The following is a 27,118-nucleotide window of genomic DNA, read 5'->3' as shown; positions in this document are numbered from 1 at the left end:
ATGGCCATCTCCCTGAGCTCCATGGCTGCAAACTTGCAGACCCTTGTTGATACCAGGGTGGGCCTCCAGGACTGGCAGCACAAGGTGTCGAAGGGGCGTCGGATGCTCGGTCCGTTCGCATCCCCGACCCATGTAGAGGCCCGGGGGCCATCGGGCTTCCCGAGGGAGGAAGAGGTGCTGGGGCCCGTTCTGGGTCCTCCTGTAGGGGAGGCCCTGGAACACTGTGATACCTCAGACTCCCCCCCCCCCACCTTCCATCCCAGGTGCATTTGGTGGGCAACAGGTAGAACAGGCTGGCAGCTCGCCATCCCAATCACCCGAGCCACAGCCTGGCCCATCTAGGCTGAGCCACCCCAGGAAACGGCCGCCAAAGGGGTCTTTAGTCACAGGGCAGGAATAATGGAAGTCCACCTCCAATTCTGCTGTACCGTCTGGGGAACCACCTAGACGTAGTCAAAGGCCAAAAAATGAGACACTGAGTAAGTTGGCATGGGTGCAGGGCACATATTAGTTATAGGGGCTAGGACACGTGTATGAACTGTTTGTTATTAAAGTCATTTTCACACCTACAGAAGCTGCCTTTGTGCTCTGTCCAATGCGTGCGGGGGTGTGGTGTGAGGTGAGCGCCAGTGTGTGTGTGTGAGGGGTGATAGAATGCCGGGCTCAGGTGAGTGTGTCCCCCCTCCCCCCAGATCGCCCACGCCACTCCCCTGGGCAGACTGTGGGACCATGCGCTGCAATGTCACGGCCGCATGCAGGGCCTGTCCGGATGGAGGGTGGTACATGTGGCGGGTTGTCATCATTCTCCATGGCCTGCAATAGACATGCATCCACCAGCGACCGTGTGAGCCCTGCCCTTTGTGCCACAGGTGGATGTGCAATGGAGGGGTGGTATGTATGTGGGTGGGGTGAGGGTGGTTGATAGTGGGTGGGTGGGGTGAGGGTGGTAGGCTGGTGGTTGGGTGGGGCGAGGGTGGTAGACTGGTGCCATGATGTGCAGTCTGTGTCCATATCAGAGTTCCCCATGCCCCCCAGTCCGTGAACCCGGCAGCTATCAGCCTGTCCCGTGCCCACTGGCCCAGCCGGTAACGGTGGGCAGCCTCCTATCCATGTCCAGCCTGTCTGTCCTGACCATTGCCCCCATCGTCCTCATCAGGGGAGGTCTGCACCTCGTCTTGCTGTTTCTCCCCTTCCCCCTCCTCTGCCTGCAGCACATCGCCCCTCTGCTGGGCTATGTTGTGCAGGATGCAGCAGACCACAATGATGCGGCCGGCCCTATCTGACGGTACTGTAGGGCCCCTCCAGAGCGTGCAGGCACCTGAAGCGCATCTTTAGCAGCCCAAAGCATCTCTCTCTCACACCCTGGTCGCTGCATGGGCATCGTTGTAGCGGTTCTCCGCGTCAGTCTGTGGCCTCCGTATAGGCGTCATCAGCCACGACCGCAATTGGTAACCCCTGCCGCCCAGCAACCAGCCCCTCAGAGGGGGGTCCCTCGAACATGGTGTGGATGTAAGATTGCGCCAATATGAATGAGTCATGTACACTGCCCGGGTACCGGGCGCAGATGTGCAGGATCATCATGCGGTAGTCGCAGACCACCTGGATGTTCATGGAATAGGTCCCCCTCCTATTGGTGAACACGGCCCTGATATCCGCAGGTGGCCGCACGGCGACGTGCATCCCATCGATCGCACCCTGGACCATGGGCATCCTGGCTTGCCCGGGCCACAGGTAACTGGATGTAGCGGTCAGCAATGGCATATAGGGCGTCTGTCACTGCACGGAAGCACCGGTGCACCGATGCTTGCAAGATGCCGGACAGATCCCCACTCGGCGCCTAGAATGACCCCGTGACATGAAAGTTCAGGGCCACCATAATCTTGATGGCCACGGGGAGAGGGTGTCCTCCCCCAGTGCCACGCAGCGCCAGGTGTGCTATCTGGTGGCAGATATGGGCGATGGTTTCCTGGCTCATCCGGAGTCTCCTCCTGCATGCCCGGTCGGTGAGGTCCTGGTACGACGAGCAGGGCCGGTACACACGGGCCTCATTGGGCGTCTCCGTCGCCGTGGCACTACCATCGCGTCCTCCCCTCCTCCTCCTCATCCTGTCGGCCGGGCGGCCCTCCAGCCTGGGGGCCTGCCATCTGCCTCCCTGCAGCATGCTCCTCTGCGGCAGCCTCCGCCGCCTCCCTGGCACGCTCCTGATCCTGCTCCCCCAGGGCAACATGCAGAAGGGCGGCTCCCGCCACGGCGGCCGACATCGCTGGGTGATCACCAAACATAATGGCCTGCAGGGGGTGGGGAGTGGGGATGGGAGGGGGATAGATGACATGTCATCATTGCCCATACCATCCCACCCCTTAGCCAGGTGCCATGGGCTGCATGGTCGCGACTGTTGCAAGCTGGCACCTGGCCAGGCGGACACCCTCCCTAAACCGCCCCCTCCCCTCCCCAACATGCACCCTCTCCTTCCCGGCACTCGCCCACTCCTCCCAAGCACGCGCCCCCAACCTCCCCCCCTGCCCTCCCCAAACCTCCCCCCCCCCCAAACACCAAACACCCCCCCCCGGCATGCGCCCTCTTCACCCCGGCACTCGCCCCCACCCCCCAACCCCCCCCCCCCCCAAACCCCCCCGACCCATGCACTGGCCCGCGTCAACCAGCACGACTAGTTGACGCCGTTAAATAGACGGTCTGATGGATTCCGGCCCATACAGCCCGGAGAATGCGGGCGGCCCCGGGGCCCATTGCGTCGTCCCGGTCCTCGCCATTCTCCAAGGCGGGCGGCGGGATTCACATCAACAGGATGGGGGGCTGGAGAATTTGGCAACCGCAGGGGCCGGGATTCACGCCCCCCCCCCCCCCCCCCCCCCCCCCCCCCGGCGATTCTCCTCCCCGGCGGGCGGTTGGAGAATCCCGCCCGTGGTGTTTAGTCTCAGCTGGTGGAGCTATTTGATTTAAATCTTCTTGTTCTGTGTACCCTATACGTACCCTTATGTATTTCACCCTGCACGCTCCATGGTGTTTTGAATGTACTGGAGGTTCACATTTGTTTATTCTTCCATTAAAAGGGGCCTTACTATGATGTTATTACATTTCATGGTAAGAAGCATTTCCAAATAACACATACCTCTTTCTCCTGCCCTTTTCTCTCTTCTCTTGGTCATATATCAGGATGCTGCTCCAGAAGCCTCATCAGTTCTCCCTTATCACTTACAGCAAACTGAGAAAGTGTCTGTCGGCTGGTTGTTTGAGCAGAGGTGAGCTTGTCTCTGAAACAAGTCGTGTCTTCAACCAATGCATTCTGCAGCAGAAGGTAAAGGGGTGGGGGTTTGTGGGGGTCACTTGATAGCAATCCACATTACAACAGCTCTCATGCACAGTGGTGGGAATAGAAAGCTCAGAAGTGTATTTATATATATTTTGTTTTTCATTTCAGACTCAGTATCTATGGACTTTTAATTTACATGGGTATGATTTCAGTTTGTACAATAAACGTTCATTAATCATTTGCACATACCCATTACCATAAAATAACGAGTAGTATTGCCATGTAGCCTGTTGAAAGAAACTGAACATTTTGATTAATTTAAAAGAGGGTCTGCATTTAACAGAGTGTACAAAGGGCAGCACGGTGGCGCAATGGGTTAGCCCTGTGCCTCATGGGGCTGAGGTCCCAGGTTTGATCCCGGCTCTGGGTCACTGTCCGTGTGGAGTTTGCACATTCTCCCCGTGTTTGCGTGGGTTTCACCCCCACAACCCAAAAGATGTGCAGGATAGGTGGATTGGCCACGCTAAATTGGCCCTTAATTGGGTACTCTAAATTTTAAATTTTTTTTTAAAAAACAGAGTATACAAGAATGGGAAATTACTAATATATTAAAATCCAGATCCACTGTGAATGTCAGTGTTAATGTGCAAATGTCTGTTATATTTGAACTGTGTTCAACTTCTTTAACTATTTTCAGTTGTGTACAGAGTTGTCTTATAATAAGGGCAAAATTTTCCTAAATTCAGCAAAGACCGATGGTGGACGGGAAAATGCTTTCCACTGTATCATTCAGGACTTAGGCTCAGAAAGCACAAGGGGTGGGTCCCACACCATCCCGCTGGCAATCAGGGTGCCAGTGTAGAATAGTTCAACAGGAACTCCCCCCGCGATGCCTCCCCCACCCCCAAGTATCACCGCCAGCACTGTCTGGGCAGTGGGCAATGCCAGTGGTAGTTCTCAGATAGTGCCCGGGCACTGATCAAGCATGACCGCGGCCCCCTCTCCCCCAAAGTGATGCACTCATCTGAGAACCTCTGGGGGGTCTGCTCGCCAGGTGCACGCTTAGCAAAACCAGTTGGTTTTCATGCCGGTCTGCCCTCACGCCGACGTGAATGGATTTTCTTATGGTTGAGGAAGGGGGGAATCATTCAGGAATGGAGACTGGATAATTATATGCTAATGTATGGAAATATTGTTCCCAATATTCAACATTGGGAAATGCACTGCGTCACAGGCTGGGGGGGGGGGGGGGGGGGGGGGGGGGAGGTGGGGCAATCGTATCAAGCTTTTACATCAGCGTGAAATGTCATTTGGAAATCTCGCAAGATTTTTCACTCCCTTAGTTGAACCTGGCTGAAGAAAAAGCTGCAAAACGTGAGTCACAGAAAAAGATGTGAACAGAAAGCTCTCAACGACTATTCAACCAAACGTTTATCTATTTCAGTTGTCAGAAATCGCTTAAACTTTCTCCATCAAAATTCGAGCAGTTTCTGAAGCTTTTCGCTGAAAATAGATTGCAATGTCATTAAAGGCAGTGCAAGTGGTGCCATTGATCTGTTCAGCAACCCTTCACCTAATGCGAAATGGTGACACATGCCCAGAGATGCAGTTCCCCACAATGTGTGTTTGAGACTAACTGGGCATTCAGGGAGATTGTTTCACAACAAGGTGGTAAGAAAGTAGAGACAAGAACCTTTCTCTTACACCTCAGAATACCTATTTGCAGATATATTCACAAAGTTTTGTAAGTCAGCTGTCTGTTCATCCTTTTTTTTTAACGTTTGATTATTGTGCACAGATGAACAGGTGTTTCTACAGACCCTAGCCCCGAACGTTATTCTGTGTGCTGCACCCATGCCATTGAGGAAAAAGATGTGTGTAACGGAGGATCCTGGCAAGCTGGAGAAGAAAAGGCAGAATAAAAAATGAATTTGAATGTAGTGCCTTTTGTTGCTGCCTTCCCAGAAGATCCTGGAAGGTCTGGTCAAAGAGCTAAGTCATAGCCAGGATCCAACAGGTTCACATTTACATGCTTTTTCTGTCCCAGTTCAATTATATGGGGAGAAATTTAAAAAACTTGTGAAGTAAGATCAGGCTGCATGGATGCTGATCACGTTTAATGGTTGCGGTGAAGAATAGTCTCAGCTTTCCAAACTGAGAGACATTGGAAATTTGAGTTGACACTGCAGTAAATGCTTGCACTAATGTTGACTCACTCCTCCAGTGCTGGACTCATTCATTGGAGTGTTTTCATTCACTTGGTGTTAGATAAGTTTGCCTTTGAAAGGAGAGTAAATGTTAAGCAAAGGGCAAAATGCTGCCTCTTCAATATATTAAAATTGCTCCTGCTGCGCTGTCAGGAAGGTATCAGGGCCCACTACTATTTATAGGCACATTTGCATTGGTCAGTGTCTCCACAGAATTTGTGGCTGTAGACTTCTTTCTTTCCATTGCTCATTTATTCATCTGCTAATGCTCCCATTGATTAAATCAAACAGACAGCAGGTCTTGGGCTTCTTTCACTCTGGACAATTCTTTTAATCGAACAGCAGGAGTTCTTGGTTTGTAGCCTGATAGCCTGTCAAACTTTGATTCCATGTGTAATATGTTACAGGCAGGAGGGGGGTTAATTGAAACAGAACTAATTTCTTATCTTACCCCCTCTCACGCCATCCGTAAACAGAAAAATATTTTGATTTATTTTCCTCTTCACAACCGACGGTGTATTTCCCAATGACTCAGTTTTTGCGTGATCCAATTTTCTAGGAAATTACCCCCAGCAAACTTGAGACAGGATGAACTCAAAGGGTTAGTTTACTTGTACACAATCAAAACGTGAAAGGAGGATCGCTACATTACCTCCCATGCACTCACACAATAAAAGGGAAGGATTCATAGTGCAGAGACCACAGAGTAAATTAATATTGGTTCATGTGGGTTCCAGAGTCCAGAATCAAAATCCAATGGTGTTTTTTCCACTGGTGTTGACTTCACACGATGTGATGGGCACATAGATGAATCAGTCTTATTGGTTATTGGGACAGAACATCCAGCAGAAGCAGTGCAGATGGGACCAGGTGTCCTAACTGGGCCAAGAACTCCTTGTCTATGAAGCTGCCTGTGATAAAAAAAGCAGACTGAGTCTTTGCAGTCCAGCAGGGCAATATTACTGGATCCATACTCTCGAAGTCCATGTCACATGACTCCCACCTCACTGCACTTGTTTTGACAAAGGATGTGTCCCCCTCATCTGCATTCCTTGAGATTGTTAAATGTCTCAGCCATATCAAAATTGAAATGAAGGTTGAAGGGCACTTTGTCTTAGCAGATGAGAAGACTCCTGTTGACCAGCCTTGAGTTATGAAATGCAGATGATCTTTGTGTAACTCTCTTTGAATTTAGTCTGTGCAACCCACAGTGGCTCTTCAGTGATAATGATATAAAAGTTTCCACGAAATTGCCAAGTAGTTTCTTTCGTTTGGGGTTAGAGGCAGATATAGATTCAGCCTCAGGTCTCTGCCCAGTTTGACATTTTTAGAGATAGCAAATGAGCTTATTTCTATATATTTTCTAAGAAAAATATATAGGGTGAGGTCTGAGCCCCTCACAAACACATGGTGTGAGGATAAAGCACATGGAAGTCCAGATTCTTTACCTTGGGAAGCACTTGCCTGTATTTCCATCACTCAACTCTCTTTCATAATGAATATTCTCTGAATTTACAATCACAATTAACAATGAAATGTCACTAACTTTTATTGCAGTAGCAATAACAACTTCTCCGTATAAAATATTCTATATATTTAAACAATAAGATCAATTTTATAGATTTCTCATCTCCAAATGCTCATTACTATAGCTTTTCAGACACCAGGAAAATACAACTCCTCAGGAATGCTTATCAATACCCCCTCCACAGGCAGCCAGCAGAAGTTGCAAGTTAAATGAGGAGGCGGGGTGTTGCTCCGCCATTCATTACGATCATGCCGGCCAAGTTTGGGACCGGCATGATCGGTATTCTTTTTTGTTTATCCATTTAGAGTACCCAATTCATTTTTTCCAATTAAGGGGCAATTTAGTGTGACCAATCCACCTACCCTGCACATCTTTGGGTTGTGGGGGCGAAATCCACGCAAACACGGGGAGAATGTGCAAACTCCACATGGACAGTGACCCAGAGACGGGCTGAAACCTGGGACCTCGACCATGCTGCCCCCATGATCGGTATTCTTGGCTCGGACGTATGTGCTGTATGCGGCATTGCAGCCTTCAATTTGATTGCTGAAATGAACCTTTGTTGTTTAACCTTCTCGGGTCTCCTGAAGATTTATACTGGTGACGAGGAAAATGTACAGTTGGGATTCTGGACTCCGGACCGTGTTTGAATTCCTAAACACAAGAGGAAGGTCAGAAGAAGCTTAGAAATACCGCTTTTTGGGAGCCTTGAAGATTTTGACGCAGGTGTAGAAGATTGCTCCCAGGATGCTGAACAGTTGCGGTATTTCTTTCAGACTAATGCATGTACAGGAAACGACCTACAAAAGGTATTACTTCTGACCGCCTAAGGAGCCCCAACCTTTAGTGTAATCAAAAGTCTTACCATTCCAGTGGCCCCAGATTCAAAGACCTTTGTTCAGCTGGTAGCACTCGTTCCAGACCATTGGGACCCCAAACCGTCGGTGATTGTGCAGAGGTACACGGCCAGATGAACTCTGGGAGAGTCGGTAAAGAATTCCTGAAGCACCTACGCAAACTGGCCCAGGGGCTACCCCTTCCAGAGATGCTGCCGGACCACCTTGTGTGTGGTGTAAACAACAGGGCGACCCAACCTAAGTTGTTGGCAGAACCTGCTTTGGACTTAAAAAAGGTTGTAGAATTATCCCTCTCGCGTACATGGAGAAAAGAGTCCAAGAACTCCAGTGCTCTGTGCGTATGGAGGTAAATAGAAATGGACCCCCATTCCGGCGAGTAACGCCCACCAAGCTTATGGGAACCAGTTGCCACCCGAGCAACATCATGGTCAGACCCACTGACCAAGAGGCACTGCAGCCCGATGAGACATCCTTCCTGAGCTCCCGTATTATTGATGACTCACAATAATAATAATTATTGTGTACTGGCCCCAAGGCAAGGCAAGAATGCCATTCTGCAGGATCTGCACAATGGATATCCAGGCTGTCCAAATGAAGATGCATGCTAGATGTTACGTGTGATGGACTGTGGATACTGGGTACCATAGTAGAGAAGACTGGAACAGTCTTTTATACGGTCAAAACCAAGGAGCAGACAGTACACAAACATGTGGACCATCTCAAAGGCAGGAAAGCCACACTATTGTCAGCCCCGCCAGATGAGTCAGTCCTTCGTCCCTCTTGCTCAGCATTCATGGGCCAAGAAATAGTCATCAAGGGCCAGGACATGGATATGCACGAGATGGAGGATTCTGTGTCAGATATGAAGACAGAAGCATCAATAGTCCTGCCAGGTGATTGTCATGTGAGCGTTTTTTTTTTAGAACAGTACAGCACAGAACAGGCCCTTCGGCCCTCGATGTTGTGCCGAGCAATGATCACCCTACTCAAGCCCACGTATCCACCCTATACCAGTAACCCAACAACCCCCATTAACTTTATTTTTTAGGACACTAAGGGCAATTTAGCCTGGCCAATCCACCTAACCCGCACACCTTTGGACTGTGGGAGGAAACCGGAGCACCCGGAGGAAACCCACGCACACACGGGGAGGACGTGCAGACTCCACACAGACAGTGACCCAGCCCGGAATCGAACCTGGGACCCTGGAGCTGTGAAGCATTGATGCTAACCACCATGCTACCGTGCTGCCCATTAAGTTTCTAAACTTCATTCCCAAAAATACATTTTAAAACCTTCTCTCATAATTATGCTTTCCCTCAGCGATTTGCATGTCGAAATCCAGCCCTGGTTTTACAAATGACTCTTTTAATTAAAGCTTTAGCTCTGCTTTTAACAGAAAATTCAGTCCAGGCTTTTACACCATCCCCTTTTAGGTTTCCTTTGCCTTAACTGCTTTTACACAAACTCCAAGATCCAGCCACGAATTTCCACAACGATTTCAACTCATATTCCACAGGTTGTAGTTAAATCTTACAAACCTGAATATCACTTCAAATATCTTTTTTGGCATCGCAACCTTCTGGGACCATTACAAACCGGATGGTCTACACCTGGGCAGGACTGGAAACAATGTCCTGGGGGGTGCTTTTGCTAACACTGTTGGGGAGGTTTTAAACTAATGTGGCAGGGGGATGGGAACCAGATTAGGAAGTTAGAGGTCAGTAAAGAGGCAGAAACTAAATTCAATAATGTACTAGATAATAAAGTCAATGTGACTAAGGGGAAGAGTAGACAGGGAAGAGATGATGAACGCAAAGGGACAGGTGGTCTGAGGTGCATTTGTTTTAACGCGAGAAGTGTAGCAGGTAAGGCAGATGAACTTTGGGCTTGGATTAGTACCTGGAAATATGATGTTATTGGTATTACTGAGACTTGGTTGAGGGAAGGGCAGGACTGGCAACTGAATATCCCAGGGTATAGATGCTTCAGGAGGGATAGAGAGGGAGGTAGAAGGGGTGGAGGAGTTGCATTACTAGTCAGAGATGATATCACAGCTGTGATTAAGGAGGGCACTATGGAGGATTCGAGCACTGAGGCAATATGGGTAGAGCTAAGAAATAGGAAGGGTGCAGTAACATTGTTGGGACTTTACTACAGGCTTCCCAAAAGCGAGCGTGAATAGAGGTACAAATAGGCAGACAAATTATAGAAAAATGTAGGAGCAATAGGGTGGTTGTGATTGGAGATTGTAACTTCCCCAACATTGAATGGGACTCGTGTAGTGTTGGAGGCGTAGATGGAGCAGAGTTTGTAAGGAGCATCCAGGAGAGTTTTTTAGAGCAGTATGTAAATAATCCAACTCTGGAAGGGGCCATGCTGGACCTGGTATTGGGGAATGATCCCGGCCACGTGGTTGAAGTTTCAGTCGGTGATTACTTTGGGAATAGCGATCACAATTCCGTAAGTTTTAGAATACTCATGGACAAAGACGAGAGTGGTCCTAAAGGAAGAGTGCTAAATTGGGGAAAGGCCGAGTATAACAAAATTCGGCAGGAGCTAGGGAATGTGGACTGGGAGCAGCTGTTTAAGGGTAAATCCACATTTGAAATGTGGGAGTCTTTTAAGGAAAGGTTGATTAGAGTGCAGGACAGACATGTCCCTATGAAAATGAGGGATAGAAATGGCAAGATTAGGGAACCATGGATGACGGGTGAAATTGTGAGACTAGCTAAGATGAAAAAGGAAGCATACATAAGATCGAGGCAACTCAAAACTGATGAAGCTTTGGAGGAGTATCGGGAAAGTAGGACAAATCTCAAACGCGCAATAAAGAGGACTAAAAGGAGTCATGAAATATTTTTGGCTAACAGGGTTAAGGAAAACCCCAAAGCCTTTTATTCGTATATAAGGAGCAAGAGGGTAACTAGAGAAAGGATTGGCCCACTCAAAGACAAAAGAGGGAATTTATGCATGGAGTCAGAGGAAATGGGTGAGATTCTTAATGAGTACTTTGCATCGGTATTCACCAAGGAGAGGGACATGACGGATGTTGAGGCTAGGGATGGATGTTTAAATACTCTAGGTCAAGTCATCATAAAGAAGGGGGAAGTTTTAGGTATTCTAAAAGGCATTAAGGTGGGCAAGTCCCCAGGACCGGATGGGATCTATCCCAGGTTTCTGAGGGAAGCGAGGGTCGAAATAGCTGGGGCCTTAACAGATATCTTTGCAGCATCCTTGAGCAGGGGTGAGGTCCCGGAGGACTGGAGAATTGCTAATGTTGTCCCTTTGTTTAAGAAGGGTAGCAGGGATAATCCAGGGAATTATAGACCTGTGAGCTTGACGTCAGTGGTAGGCAAACTGTTGGAGAAGATACTGAGGTATAGGATCTATTCACATTTGGAAGAAAATAGACTTATCAGTGATAGGCAGCATGGTTTTGTGTAGGGAAGGTCATGTCTTACAAACCTAATAGAATTCTTTGAGGAAGTGACAAAGTTAATTGATGAGGGAAGGGCTGTAGATGTCATGGGCGCGATTCTCCGCCCCCCACGACGGGTCGGAGAATAGCGGGAGGGCCTTCCCGACATTTTTCCCGCCCTCCCGCTATTCTTCCCCCCCCCCCCCCCCCCCACGGCCGACCCACGACATGAATCGCTGCTCGCCGTTTTTTACGGCGAGCAGCGATTCTCCCCTAGCCGATGGGCCGATTTCCCAGGCCTTTATGGCCGTTTTCACGAACTCCAACACACCTGCTCTCACCGTTCGTGAAAACGGCCGCAAAGTGCCGTTCTGGGGAACCATAGCACCGATTTGCACGGCCGCACCACGGCCATGCCAAGGGTGCCATGGGCCCGCGATCGGTGCCCACCGATCGCGGGCAGCGGGTCCGAACCCCATGCACTCTTTGTTCCTCCGCCGCCCCGCTAGATCAGTCCGCGGGGCGGCTGAGGGGCATAACGGCCCGCGCATGCACGGGTTTCACGCATATGCGTGATGACGTCATCTGCGCATGCGAGGGTTGGAGCCGTCCAATCCGCGCACGCGCGGCTGACATCGTCGTTTGCGTCAGCCGGCGTTAACTTTGGCGCGCGTGCTTAGCGAAATTCGCTAAGCCCGTGATGCCGAGGTTCACGGGGCCCCGCTGCTAGCCCCGACCGGGGAGCAGAATCGGGTCCCGGGAGGGGACGCGGAGGCTGCCGTGAAACATGTCCGGTTTCACGGCAGCCTTCACGACTCTCCGCATTTGCGGAGAATCGCGCCCCCTATACATGGACTTCAGTAAGACATTTGATAAAGTTTCCCATGGCAGGTTGATGGAAAACGTGAAGTCGTATGGGGTTCAGGGTGTACTAGCTAGATGGATAAAGAACTGGCTGGGCAACAGGAGACAGAAAGTAGTGGTGGAAGGGAGTGTCTCAAAATGGGGAAAGGTGACTAGTGGTGTTCCACAGGGATCCGTGCTCAGACCACTGTTGTTTGTGATATACATAAATTATCTGGAGGAAGGTATAGGTGGTCTGATTAGCAAGGTTGCAGATGATACTAAGATTGGTGGAGTTACAGATAGCGAGGACGACTGTCAGAGAATACAGCAAAATATAGATAGATTTGAGAGTTGGGCAGAGAAATGGCAGATGGTGTTCAATCCAGGCAAATGCAAGGTGATGCATTTTTGAAGATCTGATTCAAGAGCGGACTATATGGTCAATGGAAGAGTCCTGGGGAAAATTGATGTACAAAGAGATCTGGGATATTAGGTCCATTGTACCCTGAAGGTGGCAACACTGGTCGATAGAGTGGTCAAGAAGGCATACAGCATGCTTGCCTTCATCGGACGGGGTATTGAGTACAAGAGTTGGCAGGTCATGTTACAGTTGTATTGCACTTTGGTTAGGCCACATTTGGAATACTGCGTGCAGTTCTGGTCGCCACATTACCAGAAGGATGTGGGTGCTTTAGAGAGGGTGCAGAGGAGGTTCACCAGGATGTTGCCAGGTATGGAGAGTGCTAGCTATGAAGAAAGTTTGAGTAGATTAGGATTGTTTTCATTGGAAAGACGGAGGTTGAGGGGGGACCTGATTGAGGTCTACAAAATTATGAGAGGTATGGACAGGGTGGATAGCAACAAGCTTTTCCCAAGAGTGGGGGGTGTCAATTACAAGGGGTGACGATTTCAAGGTGAGAGGGGGAAAGTTTAAGGGAAATGTGCGTGGAAAGTTTTTTTACACAGAGGGTGGTGGGTGCCTGGAAAGCTTTGCCAGCGGAGGTGGTAGAGGCGGGCACGATAGCATCATTTAAGATGCATCTAGATAAAAATATGAACGGGCGGGGAACAGAGGGAAGTAGATCCTTGGAAAATAGGCGACAGGTTTAGATAAAGGATCTGGATCGGCGCAGGCTGGGAGGGCCGAAGGGCCTGTTCATGTGCTGTAATTCTCTTTGTTCTTTGTTCTTATCAGCTCTGTCTGTCTTTACTGAACAGTTCTCTATTCCAGGACTATTACTTCAGGCTTCTTGCAAACCTTTCTTAATTTCTCTAGTTTCCTTAACACATATCTCTGCACTTGATTTCTTAACCATTATACCATGGTGTGGTTTTTCTTCTAGCAAAGCCATGAGAGATGTTCCCTCTCTAAACACCTAAATCAACTCCTTCCAGCAGAACTGTAAGAGCTGTCTTCTCTCTCCATACATACCTCCAACTGCAATCAAATTATTTAAACTAAAACCTAAAAGCTTCTCTAACTTACAAGGTCCCAGATGCTAAGCAATTCCTGTATACCTCTGCTGGCCAATTTATTCTTCATGCCATAGCCCTCTGCAAGCAAAATAGAAACACAGTTTGAACTTAGCCAAGCTCTACACATACAAATACCCTTTTCCAACATGAATCAAACTTCCAGGTGCAGAATAATTAAATTAAACGTACATAGAAATATACCTTATTTGATATCTAGCAATACAAATATATATCCCTTAAAACTACCTTTTTTTCTGACATTTTCTACTAGTTAGTTTACCAATCGGAAAAAGATCAATTTATACAGACTTTGTTTCCTGTTAATTAGCCAATCCCATATCCATGTGAACACATCACCCCAGCACCATGAGCTCTCATCTTGTGCAGTAACCTATTATGTGGCACCATATTGAGGGCCTTTTGGAAATCCAAAGACCCTAAATCTACTGATTTCCCTTTATGTACCCTGCTTGTTACATCCTCAAAGAATCTTAATAAATGATAACATGTAAAATGTTGTTTGTGTGGGTTTCAACACCATAACCCAGAGATGTGCAGGGTAGGTGGATTGGCCACACTAATTTGCTCCTTAATTGGAAGAAAAATGAATTGGGTACTCTTAAATTTAAAAAAAAAGATGTTACAGGTTCAAAGGCAGAGTAAGATGTGAACTTTGAAATTAAATTCTGAAGGGTGGACTCAAGAAATCAAAGTAATCGTGTTTAACATCTGAAAAGGTTGATTTAGATAAGGGGGGAATTTTTATATCAGAATTCATTCAAACTATGTGATTAGCTGATTTGAGTCCTCAGCCAACAGCAAAATAGCTGGTGAACTCCCAGCAAGTTGCACCTACTCAAATAACCAGTTGTTCTGTCCTACGTGAGAAACAACTCCAAAAGATATGACTGCCTGGTGTGGTAACTATTACTCGGTATTTCTTACAGTTTTTGTTTAAAACCGTGTAGGATGTTGTTTGGGAAAATTAGTTCTGAAGTTAGGAGGGTCAATGGTACTGGGTAAATTTAAGGATACTATATTGCTATTGAAGTAGTAAAGTGCATTTCTAGTTGACTTTACTGTTGTTTCTTTCATTGTTTAATAAGCATTTAGCTTGTTTTGAGTCATTACAAAGATGCCTAGGACATCATTTTCTGGTTTCAAATTTTTCCTCACTTTATCACATTGCAAAATACAGCTGAGGGAAGGTATTTCAAGTTTCCCATTTGAGATTTGGAATATCCTGGCATTTACCATCAGCTCTTAACAAAATGACAAACACAATTTCCCTTTCACCAAACCATGTTGACTCTGCCTGATTGTATTATGATTTTCAAACTGCCCAGCTACTACCTTCAGAATAATGAATTCTCACATTTTCACATTGACAGATGCAAGACTAATTGACCATTTTGTTTCCTACATTCTGTCTCCACCCTTTCATGGATAGTATTGTTACATTTGCGGTTTTCCAATCTGCTGGGATCTTATCAGGATCTAGGGAATTTTTTGAAAATGAATCATAGAATTTACAGTGAAGAAGGAGACATTCGCCCATTGAGTCTGCACCAGCCCTTGGAAAGAACACCTTACTTAAGGTCGCGCCTCCCCCGTAAGCCTGTAACCCCACCTAACCTTTTGGACACTAAGTGACAATTTAGCATGGCAAATCCACCTAACCTACACATCTTTGGACTGTGGGAGGAAACCTGAGTACCCGGAGGAAATCCACGCACACATGGGGAGAAAGTGCAGACTCCGCACAGATAGTCACCCAAGGCTGGAATTGAACCCGGGACCCTGGAGTTGTGAGGAAGCAATAGTAACCACTGTGCTACCATGCTGCTCCCATTACAGCCAATGCATCTAATATCTATGCAGTTACGTCCTTTAACACATAGGGCCAAACATTCGTTTTAGCTACCCTTGTCCTCTTCACATACTTGTAGTAGCTTTTACCATGTTTCATGTGTATGGCTAGTTTTCTTTCATTCTTCAATTTCTCCCTCCTTTACTGATTTCTAATTGATTTCATAATCTCCATGAATTTTTGCAGCATTTTACATAATTTCTTTAAATTTCCTACCATCCTCAAATAGCCATGGATGGTGCATTCTGCCCATTGAGTCTTTTTTATCTTTCTTTCTCAATGATACATCGCAATCCATTACCTCAACTGAGCCACTCTAACTCCTGGAACTACGCCAGGAAGCAACAGATATTATTGATGTTCACATTTGCATTCAATGTTACTGAGCTATAGCGGTATCACGCAAAGGTCCCTCAATGCCCACCTTGACCCATTGATTTTAATGTGAATTGAGACAAATTAACTTTTAATTTTCAGTTGAGGATTTCATATGACACAAAATAATATTCCTGTTCCAGGAGACTGCAGTTTCACTGTGGATTCTGCTACACACAATGCAGCTTTAAAATAAAATGGATTTAAATTCACAATTCACAAGTAATTTATCTTAATGTTGAGCCATGCTGCTCCCAGCCTGGGACTGGGTTTTGAGGGAAGTGGGGTGCTCCTGAATAGGAATTGAACATAATGTTCAACGGTCACTACCTCTGGAATTTAATCCAAGCTCTGCATATTTCCCGGTAACAGAAGTCCATCTGTAGCACCTCTGACCACCAGTATCCACCACCCAACACAGCCCCTCTTCACGCCAACACACACATACATATATCACACACACGGGCAGCACGGTGACAAAGTGGTTAGCACTGCTACCTCATGGCACCGAGGTCCCAGGTTCGATCCCGGTTCTGGGTCACTGTCTGTGTGGAGTTTGCACATTCTCCCCGTGTTTGCGTGGGTTTCGCCCCCACAACCCAAAAGATGTGCAGGGTAGATGGATCGGCCACACTAAATTGCCCCTTAATTGGAAAAAATGAATTGGATACTCTAAATTTAAAAATATATATATCCACACACACATTGTTATCAGCCCCTCTCCCCCCCCCCCCCCCCCCCCCCCCACACACACACACACACAGTAATCAGCCCCTCTCCTCACACAGCCGGCTTGTTGTGGTCAGCAGGGAGGCATGACTGCTCTGTATCATGAACCCAGCCCAAGCCTGAGCCCAAGTTGGTGAGTGGCCACTTTTAAATTACCTTGAGAAGAAAAAGAAATCCCAGCGACAAGGCTGAGCCTGGCAAGGGCACGACGAGATGCCTCCTGGGCCTCAGTGCCAAAGTGGTGTGCAGTCTCAGAGGACGGAGAACTCAAGACCCTCAATCACTCTTTCCAAGACTCCAAATGGTGTCACATTTAACACACTGAGAGTGGCTGTCTTGTACATTGCACTTCAAAGTGCACCTAGAACATAGAACATCACAACGCAGTACAGGCCCTTCGGCCCTCGATGTTGCGCCGTCCTGTGAAACCCCTCTAAAGTCCCTCTACACTATTCCCTTATCGTCCATATGCCTATCCAATGACCATTTGAATGCGTTTAGTGTTGGCGAGTCCACTACTTTTGCAGGCAGGGCATTCCATGCCCTTACTACTCTCTGAGTAAAGAACCTACCTCTGACATCTGTCCTATATCTGTCTCCCCTCAATTTAAAGCTATGTCCCCTCGTGCTGGACATCACAATCCGAGGAAAAAAGCTCTTGATGTCCACCCTATCTAATCCTCTGATCATCTTGTATGCCTCAATTAAGTCCCCTCTTAACCTTCTTCTCTCTAATGAAAACAGCCTCAAGTCCTTCAGCCTTTCCTCATATGATCTTCCCTCCATAACAGGCAACATCCTTGTAAATCTCCTCTGTACCCTTTCCAATGCTTCCACATCCTTCCTATAATGTGGCGACCAGAAATGCACACAATACTCCAAATGCTGCCGCACCAGAGTTTTAGAACATAGAACATAGAACAGTACAGCACAGAACAGGCCCTTCGGCCCTCGATGTTGTGCCGAGCCATGATCACCCTACTCAAACCCACGTATCCACCCTATACCCATAACCCAACAACCTCCCACCCCTGAACCTTACTTTTTAGGACACTACGGGCAATTTAGCATGGCCAATCCACCTAACCCGCACATCTTTGGACTGTGGGAGGAAACCGGAGCACCCGGAGGAAACCCACGCACACACGGGGAGGATGTGCAGACTCCACACAGACAGTGACCCAGCCGGGAACCGAACTGGGTTTTGTACAACTGCAACATGACCTCATGGCTCCGAAACTCTACCTATAAAAGCTAACACACCGTACGCCTTCTTAACAACCCTCTCAACCTGGGTGGCAACTTTCAGGGATCTATTGACATGGACACCGAGATCTCTCTGCTCGTCCACACTACCAAGAATCTTACCATTAGCCCAGTACTCTGCCTTTCTGTTATTCCTTCCAAAATGAATCACCTCACACTTTTCTGCATTAAACTCCATTTGCCACCTGTCAGCCCAGCTCTGCAGCTTATCTATGTCCCTCTGTAACTTGTAACATCGTTCTGCACTGTCCACAACCCCACCAACTTTAGTATCATCTGCAAATTTACTCACCCATCCTTCTACACCCTCCTCCAGGTCATTTATAAAAATGACAAACAGCAACGGCCCCAAAACAGATCCTTGTGGCACACCACTAGTAACTGGACACCAGTCAGAGCATTTCCCATCAACCACTACTCTTTGTCTTCTATCAGCTAGCCAATTTCTGATCCAAACTGCTAAATCACCCTGAATTCCATGCCTCTGTACCTTTAAGATGTTATGAAATGATTTTTTATTATATGGACATTAATGCAGAAAACATCCCAAAAAGTCCAACATTTCAAGTAGCTTGTTTGAAAATTTGGAGTGTTTATCTGCCCTGGTGAAGAAAATGATGAAAGCTTTAAATATTGGCGGTCGCAGAAAATGAGCACTGTTGGATCAGTTGCCATTATCCAACTCATTGATTTTTCTGTTTTCCTTCAATGCAAAGGAACAGGTAAGATGTACAGTGGTTGATTGATCAGATAGCACCTGGCTTTTTAAAAATGTATTCATTGACAAGATGTGGGAATCACTGACAAGGCTTTACCTGATCTTGAGAAGGTGGTGCTGAGCTGCCTTCTTGATCCTCTGCAGTTTGTGTGCACGTAGAAGTACCAGCAATAGAATTCCAAGTCAGGATACTTGGAGGGAACTTGAAGATGGTAGTGTTCCCAAATGTCCACCATCCTTGTCCTTTTAGACCAGTGGTTCTCAACCGGGGTCCACATGGACTCTGGGGGTCCATGTAACATTACTGGGGGTCCACACAAAAAAAATACCGAATTGGGGGTCCACGGTGATATTTTAGTGGTCCATAGAGCAATTCTGCTTCAGAACAATTGTTATTACTGAGAATCAAGTAGAAGAAAAAAATGTTTGTTTTCATGATGAATATTCACCTTTCTCTCTCTCTCTCTCGCACTGACAAAGGTCAAAGAGAGATTATAATCTATCTAATTTACCTTGAGGGCTGAAGGGGCTCAGAACCAAAAAGGTGCATTTGCTGTGTTTATTTTTGTGGTACTGTATTCTGAGGAAAGAAAATCCATACCGGTTGATGACAAATGGGTTTATTGCGCTTTAATGACAGTTGTTGTTGAAGATTGCCCGGGCTATTGTCCCCTAGGAACAGCCCAGAGGACCTTTAATGACAGAAGCAGCTTATTAAATACCCACGGTTGACCTGACGCTTATGCCACGTTTCTCCTTGACAAGTTTAATGAATGATTTAACACAGTAATCACGAGAAACTGTGTATATTTGATATGAATTGGTTATTTTTAGAGTAATTTAATTCAATTTAGTCAGTAAAAAGTTTTTTTCATTACTTTTCATATTAGAATAAGTTTGGCAACGTACGAAAATACCGCTAATCTGTTTCCAACCCTCACGGTAAGGTAGATGGACTTTAGGATTAGTTTACCACGCATATAAGAAGCTTTTTTTCTGTGGAATGGCTATGGGGGTCCACAAAAAAAAATTAAGAGGAAAAGGGGTCCATGGGTTAAAAAAGGTTGAGAACTCCTGTTTTAGACAGAGACAGAAGTAGGGAAAATAGGCAGGTACTCAAAGGTCAGCATGTGGAAGGCAGTGTCCTAAAGATGTCCGTGTTGGGACCTCAACTATTCACCATATGCCTAACAGCTTAGAAGATGGAATAGTTAGTTATCCAGAATAGCCAATGAACAAAGATCAGTCTCCACAGCCTTCTGCGGCAAAGAGGTCCACAGATTTACCACCCTCTGGCTGAAGAAATTCCTCCTCATCTCTGTTTTAAAGAATCATCCCTTTAGTCTGAGATGGTGTTCTCTGCTTCTAGTTTCTCCTACAAGTGGAAACATCCTCTCCACGCCCACTCTATCCAGGCCTCACAGTATCCTGTACGTTTCAATAAGATCCCGCCCTCATCCTTCTAAACTCCAATGAGTACAGACCCAGAGTCCTCAACCGTTCCTCATATGACAAGTTCTTCATTCCAGGGATCATTCTTGTGAACCTCCTCTGGACCCTTTCCAAGGCCAGCACACCCTTCCTTAGATATGGGGCCCAAAACTGCTTACTATACACCAAATGGGGTCTGAGCAGGGCTTTATACAGCCTTAGAAGTACATAGCTGGCCTTGTATTCTAGACCTCTTGACATGAATGCATTTGCCTTCATAATTGTTGACTGAACCTGCATATTAAGCTTAAGAGAATCGTGAACAAGGACTCCCAAGTCCTTTTGTGCTTCTGATTTCCTAAGCATTTCCCCATTTAGAAAATAGTCTATACCTAAATTCCTCTTTCCAAATTGCACAATCTTGCACTTTTCCACATTGTATTTCATTTGCCACTTCACTTCCCACTCTCCTAGCCTGTCCAAATCCTTCTGCAGCCCCCCTCGCTTCCTCAATACTACCTGTCCCACCACAGATCTTTGTATCATCTGCAAACTTAGCAACAGTGCCTTTAGTTCCTCCTTCCAGATCATTAATGTATATTGTGAAAAGTTGTGGTCCCAGCACAGACCCCTGAGCCACACCACTAGTCACCGGCTGCCATCCTGAAAAGACCCCTTTTTCCCCACTAGGATCCTACCCTGAACACCATGGGCTCTTAACTTATTTAACAGTCTCCAATGCGGCGCCTTGTCAATGGCCTTCTGGAAATCTAAATAAATCATGTCCACTGGTTCTCCTTTGTCTAACGTCCTTGTTACCTTCACAAAGAACTCTAACAGATTTGTCAGACGTGACCTCCCTTTGACAAAGCCGTGCTGACTCAATCCTATTTTACCATGCACTTCCACAATTTCACAATCTCATCTTTAATAACGACTCTAAAATCTTACCAATGACCGAAGTCAGGCTAACCAGCCTATAATTTCCCATCTTCTGCCTCCCTCCATTCTTAAACAGTGGTGTTATATTAGCCCCAGTCCTTTGGGACCCTTCCTGCCTCCAGTGATTCCTGAAAGATCACCATCAATCCCTCTACAATTTCCTCAGCTATCTCATTTAGGACCCTGGGGTGTAGTCCATTCGGTCCAGGTGACCTATCCACCTTCAGACCTTTCAGTTTCCCCAGAACTTTCTCCTTGGTGATGCCCCCTGATTTTCCTGGTGCTCTGACATCCCACTGGTGTCTTCCACTGTGAAGACTGATGCAAAGTAACTATTCAGTTCGTCTGCCATTTCTTTGTTTCCTGTTATTACTTCTCCAGCCATGTTGTTAGGCAAAAGTGTGGCAGATGTTAATGTAGGTAACTGTCAGGGCACCCACTTTGAGAAATCAGGGTCCTTTCCAAATGGTGAAAAGATGGAAAGAATGGAGGTCCAAAGAGACTTGGGGTTCCAAGTACATTGAGCATTAAAATATCACGAATAGGTACACAAAATAACAAAAAAAAGCTCATTGGCAAGAAGGCTTACATCAACACCGCAATGAAGTTACTGCAAAAATCTCCTAGTCGCCACACTCCAGCACCTGTTTGGGTACACTGAGAGAGAATTCAGAATATCCAATTCTGGACTTGTGGGAGGAAACTGGAGCACCCGGAGGAAACCCATGCAGACACAGGGAGAATGTGCAGACTCCGCACAGACAGTGACCTAATCGAGAATCAAACCCGGGTCCCTGGTGCTGTGAAGTTATGCTCCAGCTCTACAAAGCACTCTTTGATGACACCTGGAATACGGTAAGCAGTTCTGGACACCTAGGTCGGGATACTCCTTTAAGGGGACTAAGTCCCCACGCCGGCAGGAAAACCGGCGCCAACGACTTCGGCGTCAACGGGTCCCAAGGTGAGGAATTCTCCACTTATCTCCACTTTCTCGGGGGCTAGGTTGCCAGTGGAGGGGTTGGCGCCGCTCCAGTTGGTGCCGAATGGACTGCGCGAGTTTGCGCTTGCGCCAAATGGCCGGCGTGATCTCGTGCATGCACGGAACCACCGGCATGTTTTGGCACATGTGCGGGGGGCTCTCTTCTCCACGCTAGCCATGGCGGAGCCCTACAGGGACCGGCACAGAAGGAAGGAGTGCCCCCACAGCACAGGCCCGCCTGCAGTTCGGTGGGCCCCGATCGCGTGCCAAGCGCCCCCCGAGGACATCCCCAGCCGACTTACCTGCCAGGTCCCACCATGTGGGACCATGCATAACCCACGCAGGCAGGACTGGCCAAAAACAAACGCCCGCTCGACCCATCGGGGCCCGGAGAATTGCCGGGGGGGGGGGAACCACTGGCAAAGGCCCCCGACCAGCGTGGCGTGAACCTCGCCCCGCCTGAAAAACGGCGGTGGAGAATACGGCAGCCGGCGGCGGGGCAGGATTTGCGCCGCTCCCGGGGATTCTCCTTCCTGGCGGGGGGTTGGAGAATCCCGCCTCACACCTTTGGAAGGATATATTAATCTTAGAGAATGAGCGATACAGATTTACTGGAACGATACCTGAACTTCAAGGGTTAAGGATTAACTTTAGGTTCTATCTGGCGCCGTTTTGATGCTAACCCTATGTGCCAAATCTTCAACAGAATGCAGGACAATTATAGATGAAAATTATAATAATATGCTGCATTTTGTAAAAGGCAACTGAGAACACGTAAAGATAATTTTCCTCTTTTCAGATTTCTTGATCATGCACAATTTACTTAAGTTCACAGTTATGTGAAGTGACAGACAGATAATAGACAAAACTTGTCAGTAATCAAAATAATTTGAAAATAAGTAATAGCACACCATTTAGAAAAAAAACAATCAATGAGCAATGTTGAGAAGTACTTATTACTAAACATGAGTCTGAACCCATTTATTGCAGTCATTTTCTGCTTAGCAAAATGATAGGTAACCTTTGAAGAATGGAATATTTTTCTAAATTGCAGTCAGCCATTGCATCAAAAGCTCACTGATAAATCAAGAATCAGTCACGAGCAAATGGCATTATTCCAGTAGAGTGCTACAATACTCGACTTATAAGGAAGTCCAAATCACCATGTATTATCCATTTCCAATCTGCTCCCAGTTTGTTTCCTGCACGGGAAGTGTTGAGTCCTGGATTTATGGTGCATTTTTGTTTTTGTTTGCTTTATTCTGTACTGTTAATTTAACTTCTTTTTTGATGAACTAGGTAGGGAAAGAATGCCATAATACAATTGGAACAGTCAGGTAGAGATAGAGAGAGAGAGAGAGAGAGTTTGAACAGGCAGAGTAGAAGAAAGCAAAAAGAGAGGGAAAGGATGAAAATATGCAAAAGACATGTTTCTGAATTTTTATTCAAACACCCAAAATGCTTTTTGCTAAGCATGGGGAAATTCACACAGAAGATATTTGCAAGCAGTGCTGTAGAAAAATATTGGCAATCCAGGAACATGTGGATGGTTCCGGAATCCCATGTATGGCATCAAATGTGTAACCTGGCACAAAGGAAGATGGTTATGGTTGTTGGAGATCAGTCTCAGTCCCGGGACATCACTACAGGAGTTCCTCAGGGTAATGTCCTCAACCATCTTCAGCTGCTTCATTAATGACCTTCCTTCCAACATAAGGACAGATGTCGGGATGTTCGCTGATGACTGCACAATGTTCAGCACCAACTCCTCAGACACCGAAACAACCCACGTGCAAATTCAGCAAAAGCGGGACAATATCCAGTCTTGGGCTGACAAGCGGCAAGTTACATTTACACCACACAAGTACCACGCAATGACCATTTCCAATAAAAGAGAATCAAACTATCGCCCCTTGAGATTCAATGGCATTACCATGACTGAATTCCCCCCTACGTCCTGGATCAACATCCTGGGGTGACCATTGACCAGAAACTGAACTGGACTAGCCATATAAATACTGTGGCTACAGTAGAAGGTCAGAGGCTAGCCTGTGACGAGTAACTCACCTCTTGTCCAGCAACCGACAAGAATCAAGTCAAGAATGTGATGGAATACTCGCCACTTGCCTGGATGCATGCAGCTCCAACAACACTCAAGAAGCTCAACACGTTCCAGGACAAAACAGCCTTCTTGCTTGTGAGGAGTGAGGTGTGAGCTTAGGTGGGGTGCTCTTTCCAAGGGCCGGTGCAGTCTCGATGGGCCCAATGGCCTCCTTCTGCACTGTAATGATTCTATTTTATTCTATGATTGGCACCCCTTCCACAAACATTCACTCCCTCCACCACCAATGCACAGTAGGCATCAGAGTGTACCATCTACAAGATGCACTGCAGGAACTCATCAAGGCTCCTTAGGCAGTACCTTCCAAACCCATGATACCTAGCAGGAAAATTGCAGCAGAGACGTGGAAACACCACCACCCAGAAGTTCCTCTCCCTGTCACACCACCCTGACCTGGAAATATATCACTGTTTCTTCACTGTCGTTGTGCAAAATCCTGGAATTCCTTCCCTAATAGCACAATGGGTGCGCCTACACCGCATGGGCTGTAATAGTTCAAGAAGCCAGCTTGCCACCACCTTCGCAAGGGCAATTAGGAATGGGAAACAAATGCTCGCCTATCCAGCGAAGCCCACATCCCGTAAAAATGAATTTTAAAAATTAAAATAGTGACTAAACATTTAAGGTTAATGATACCACTATGAACAAATTTTATTTATATAACTATGCAAACTAGCATCCAGAAAATTGAAAATATCCAAGGTGCCTCATGTTAACGAACTGTAGAAATTTTTTTATTTACGAAAATGTTTGAAAACTTACTCTCTGAAATGACTATTTCTGAGATTTAAATAGAGTAAGACCTCAGAATATGCATCGTTAGAGGACAGCGATTTATCTGATGACACTAAATTTGCCATGGTGTTAGGTAAGGTATTGGGATTATAGAGAGCACGAGTCAAATATCCATGGTGTGTTTTCAGAGCCTGATGTATATTTTATTAGAGGTTTATCATTTTTTACAGATAACACAACAAATTTTCATAACACAATTGATACAGTGTAGAACAAATATTTCTGCAAAAGTAAAAACAGGGAGGGACAGGATATATTCAGAAGAACAGTCCTTAAATAGTATTGCCTCTATTTATAGACTGGATCAGTTAGAAAATTAGGGGGGCGGGTAGAGGTTAAGGCCATATAAACATGATAGAGTTACATAATAAGATAATATGCATAACAAGGTCGCGACTTGCAATATGGCTCATGGAAAAACTTTCAAGAGCAGGTCAGGCAAAGTGGTGGCGAGAAATTTGAGATCGGGTCTCACACTTTATAGATTTAGAACGGAGTATAGATGTCAGAAATTTCACAGGAAAAAATTTCATGGCTATTTTATGTCAATTTTGAATCAAAGTACTTGTCACTGATCCAGGAGCAGAGAATATTATGCACCCTTTTTTCGTTAATGCCAATAATTCTCCTTTTGGAAGACCCAGAATTAGGAACAAAGGTTCACATTCTAATGCCCTGCCAAATATTCTCTCCAGCACCTTAATCATAGAATTTACAGTGCAGAAGGAGGCCATTCAGCCCATCGAGTCTGCACCGGCTCTTGGAAAGGGCACCCTACCCAAGGTCAACACCTGCACCCAATCCCCATAACCCAGTAACCCCACCAAACACTAAGGTCAATTTTGGTCACTAAGGGCAATTTGTCATGGCCAATCCACCTAACCTGCACATCTTTGGACTGTGAGAGGAAACCGGAGCACCCGGAGGAAACCCGCGCACACACGGGGAGGATGTGCAGACTCCGCACAGACAGTGACCCAAGCCGGAATCGAACCTCGGACCCTGGAGCTGTGAAGCAATTGTGCTATCCACAATGCTACCGTGCTGCCTAACCACACCAGTTCAATAGAATTGAATCTTGACACAGGGACATATGCAATGGATATAGTCACCTTCGACTACCAGGCACATTGGGGGGATAGTAGGATCAAACCTGTGTCTCAAATTCGATGGGCACGATTTAATAGGAAAAAAAAGAGTCCCCTTTTGGGCGTGTTGAGCAGGGCGTTTTTAGCGAGCCAGCTATCAAACTGGACTCTGGTCTTCACAGCTCGTCAGTGCAGGAAGAGATTGGTGCAACTTTTTTAAATGCCACCCCAATCTCTGGAACAATCACCGCGGCCTCCAGAACCCCCCAATCCCCAACTTACCTGTTAGGGGGTGCTCAAGCCCCCCACAAGACGACCTCTTAAGGACAGAGCACCTCCGGATCCTATCCCTGCCAGAGCAAAGCTGGCACCTACCTGGGCACCTTGGCATTGCCAGCCTGGCATCCTGGTAGTACCCATGCAAGTGCCAGGGTTCCCAGGTGGCAGTGCTAAGATGCCAGGCTGGCAGTTCCAAGATGCCAGCTGCCAACATGAGTGCCAGGGTACCATCCAGTACAGAGCCCAACCACCCGCATGCCTCGGTTGGCCAGGTAGTCACAGTAACATTGAATCACTCCTCCACTCTTACCCCACTCTGGCAGCTCCAGCAGCAGACTATCAAGGCAGAAACAATCATTACCTGATCCACACCAACACAGAGCATAGCAGAAGGAGCAAGAAAGTACCCCTCCCCCATTATCAGTCTGGTAAGAGGCCAAACAATACATCCCTTTGCCCCACTGCAGGTCAAAGAAGCAGAAGGGGTTGTGACGAGCAGACACACAACCTCCAGGTAGCAGCAGTAGGATCCAAGTCATTCCTCCTCTCCCTCTTCCTCTTACAGTGAGAAAGCACCCCTCTCCTTTCTACAGTCCGGTAACAGGCCAGCTAATACCTCCCCATTCCCTTGCCTCACTCCAGGTCAAAGAAGCACAAAAGCGCAGAAAATAGAAACAAAGCCTGCAGGCAGTTTGCTGTTGAAAGCACGAGCTTGCACAAAAAACAAGCTGCAGCCACCCATAGAATGGGAGATGTGAGCTTCTCTGATAAAGGGGCGGGGCATTTGTTAACTTATTCTATTGTATTTAGCCGGCCAGTTAGGTACCGGCTAGAGAAAAGACCAGCAGTGAACTACTAGTGCTGCGTAAATATTGGTGTAAATAAAGTTAAGTTTCATTTGACTCACAAACTCATGTT

The sequence above is a fragment of the Scyliorhinus canicula genome, chromosome 6, assembly GCF_902713615.1.
Source record: "Scyliorhinus canicula chromosome 6, sScyCan1.1, whole genome shotgun sequence".
NCBI classification, from domain to species: domain Eukaryota; kingdom Metazoa; phylum Chordata; class Chondrichthyes; order Carcharhiniformes; family Scyliorhinidae; genus Scyliorhinus; species Scyliorhinus canicula.
Note: the sequence above shows the minus strand (reverse complement) of the source record.